This window comes from Cenococcum geophilum (assembly GCF_001692895.1).
Source record: "Cenococcum geophilum 1.58 unplaced genomic scaffold K441scaffold_124, whole genome shotgun sequence".
Taxonomy (NCBI): Eukaryota; Fungi; Ascomycota; class Dothideomycetes; order Gloniales; family Gloniaceae; genus Cenococcum; species Cenococcum geophilum.
The window spans coordinates 114,000-117,737 of record NW_027137682.1 but is presented as its reverse complement, the minus strand read 5'-3'; positions in this window follow the sequence as shown (position 1 = coordinate 117,737).

Sequence of the window (3,738 nt, the reverse complement as noted above, 5' to 3'; positions counted from 1 at the left end):
TTACCACAAGCTAATCGAGTATAGGTCCTTTAAGCTCTTATACGCGCCGCTCTGCCAGATTAATAGAGTAAGAGAGGTAGTGGCTCTTAATAATTGGCAGGTGCCGAATAGTTCTCGATAGGCTCCTTCTCACCAATATTTTGGTAAGGGTTGTCTAATATAGTACCTTAGAGTACTTCCGCGTTAAGCCACAAGTCGTCGTCCTCCCCCGCTTCTAAAATAACCACCTTATCCTCTAACCCCCCTAAAACTTCATTATATAGTACCAACAGCTCGTTAAACGGTTGCTACTTATCCTCCTTAATATCCATATCTACTTCGTTAGCTAGCTCTTTATTTTAGATTAGAAATTAGCTAAGATCTACGCCGCCGCTCGGTACCTGCTCCTTCTGCTTCCGGGCCTCCTCCTACCTTTCCTTTTAGAGCTCTCGTACAGCAACGTTAGCAGCGCGTTTAGCAATCTCAGCACTTGTTTTACCCCACTAGTTGGCCTTACCGTGCTTCTTTTTAGGTGGTGGCTACTAGCGAGCCTTTGGAGGAACCTTAAATGGAGCGCCCTTAGGTAGCGATTAAAGCTCTACCTATCTACTTAAAATAGCCATTTAAGCCACCTTAAAGTCTTTAAATTTCTTAGCAAACTCGCTTATTTCTTTAGTAGGAAGGTCCTTAATAATATTAAGGAGGCGGAGAACTAATAGTGTGAGGGGATCTTGTAGACAGGGGGCTATAAGGACACGATTGGAACAAGATAGATTGGTAAGAGAGACGAATCCTTAAGGAGGTAAGGCCTCTGGGATCGTGGAGACTATATACTACGGGCACGTGCCTCTGGCACGTAACCGGCGACTATCTAAGGGGCGTCCGGGGGTTGTCCTAAGGGCAACCCAAGGTATCCGCAATAATATCCCTTATATTACCCCCCCCCTTCTTATGGTCGGCCCCTAATCGCCATTACCTTGTAATAGGGAGATTATAAGGGCTCGTCCCAGAAGAGGTTCGGAGAGATATTGGAGAGGTATTGGTATACCGCTATATATCATCTATCTATCTAACCCCTACTTTAAACTCCTAAAAAACCTTAATAAGGGAAAAATGTGACTAGAGAAAAGACGCGAGGATTGCTAGGAGACCTATTAGAAGTCTACTGGAAGCATGCCGGTAACTACTTAGGCTAATATAAGGATTTTTATACAACTCTACTTCTAAGCCTTTATGCCAGTCTACAATCAATTATAAGTGTTGTAGGCAATTTAATGTTCCAATATAGTTCTGTAGAACCTTTTAGTATGGGATTTAACGTACAGAGCCTTAACTTGCCGTCGTCTTTAACTACTAAGATATGGTCTATAATTCTTTCTCATAATCCTTTTCTTATAATCCTCTACGTCACTAACACATTACTCCCACATTTACCCTTAGGCTATTAGATGCGGTTAAGGTATTAATTAGTTAGTTAAAGAGACTTATCTCTTAAGATTTGGTGTATATAGTTTTAAATCTAGTAGTCCTATACCGTATATTTGGCGTAGCTCTACTACCTAGCAAACAGGGACATTTCGCGATAGTAATTATAGCTATTATGCGATTATCAAGAACGTCTATAACGTTATTCTTTAATACTATAGTATCGTTTTAGGTCTAATTTAACCTATATACGTCTTTAATTTAACGTCTTAATTGCCTTCCCCCGGCCGCGTAGTTAGTTTTTATAAGGAAGTGATGGTCAAATAACTTATATACGTGTTTCCTTCCTTCTAAATAGCGCTATTATAACGGAGTTATATCGGCAAGGTTGCGGCTATTCACTAAAAGGGTATTAGACGGTAAAGTATAAGGACACCTTTACTTATTAAGCAGCTCCTTTTTCTCAATACTTTACTTTCCCATCATTAACCTTCGTCCAATTTTGGACGTATCTTTAATATATCATTAAGATTTTCTTCTTTTCTATTAATAATTTAATATACCTCTTCGTTCTCCTACTAACTGCTCTTCTAAGTAGATTCCACAGCGTATCCTAGCCCTACCTTTATACATAGAACCCTAACCTCCGCTAACTCGTAACTAGTGCTGGTCCTACCTAAATAATTTTGCCTATACGTCTTTAAAGAACCAGAAATCTAATAACAGGATTCTGGAGGCTTATAATAAGACGCACTACGTTAGATCCAATACCTTTAGTCCTTATAATCAATGCATGCGTACTAAGAGCGGCAGTTGCGTTAAGGTAAGCTTTTCTATTCTTAATAGATTTCCATTGCTAACTTTAAGCTTTAATAGCCTGGGCCTAAGTAGCGATGTTCCTTTAATGTCCTTAACTACTACATCGCCCGGGCTCTCTCTTATTCCAGCGTAAATGCTAAACAACTTAGCCGAATTTAAGACTATGCCACGGCTATCTACACTGCCCATAATTCCCAGCAAGCCAGCCAGTAACGCCTAATGCGAGAGCAAGGTTGGTATACTAAGGATAGGGTAAGGGATAGGGGTAATAAAAAGAAGGTTGCTATCTACCATAGGAAGGAGTTTACGTATACGCGTTAAGTTTCGAAAGAGTATAATATAATGCGTTATTAGGTAGGTTACCCTTCGGATACCTACTGGATAGGTAACTAATAGTTGCTATAGTAAGGTCTTGGTGGTTCTAGACTGTGCTAGCTAGCTAACGTCTCTATTTATTCTGGGCTTAAGCGTATCTTTATTAACTATAAGCTTACGTCGCAAGAGCTTCGTTGGTATTGGTTTAGACCTAATGTTAGTATTAAGCGTTTAAGAGTCTCTGCTCTAGCTACACCTTATCATCCTGCCCCTGTTTTCATACCTACTCGTACGCCTATTAAGGCATCTGGATCCTATTCTTATTAGCCATCACTTGGTGGCCCAATGGATACTAATCCTACTCCTAATAATAAGGCGTAGTAGCTTTTCAGATTAGGCATGTATGGTTTAGACTTTTGGGATTCATTCTTATACATAGTAGCAATTAAGGACCTCGATTAGGTGCTTAGGAAGGCCTTATAAGGCTTTTAGAAAGGGCTTAGAAGCCCTAGGAATAATATTCCTAGTATAGATTAATAAATAGGAATATAATTCTAGCAAAATGCCCTATTAACTCTATGCTATGTACGTGAAAAGGCTAAGGACCCGTCCTGCCTTAGGCCGTAACCCTATCCCTATGGTTTCCGAAGCCTATCCGTTCCATATCCGATTTAACCTATTTACTCTTTTTACGAGCTTTCTTTATAGGTTGCAATAACACTATAGTATTAGAGCGCTTTCTACGACTTGCAGATTATAAACCTTGGTCCCAATATTCTTTTAGAATATCTTCGCAATAATTAAGGTAATCCTCTAGTTCCTATATAAAGTCCTTAGTGGGCCAACCTAGCCATTTAACTTTAAATTAAAGCTTATTCTTAACAGACTTATAGCGTAGTATAGCCTCAACCTCGTACTACTCGCCTACCACTTTAGGGTATTTAATTGGACCTAGACGGAAGTTCTTTTCCGGTGGTAGTCTATGCCATAGCTCTAGTAGGTTTACGTAAAACACTAGATGCACACAGGCCATAGATAGGGGTAGCTAGAGACAATAGGCTAGCTTGCCAATTCGTTCCTTAACTTAGAAGAAACCTAGGTATCTTATATTGAGCTTCTTTAATAGTCGACGGGTCTTAATATTCGTTAAATATAATAGAACCTCATCGCCTACTCTAAAATGCTTATCCTAGTGCTTAC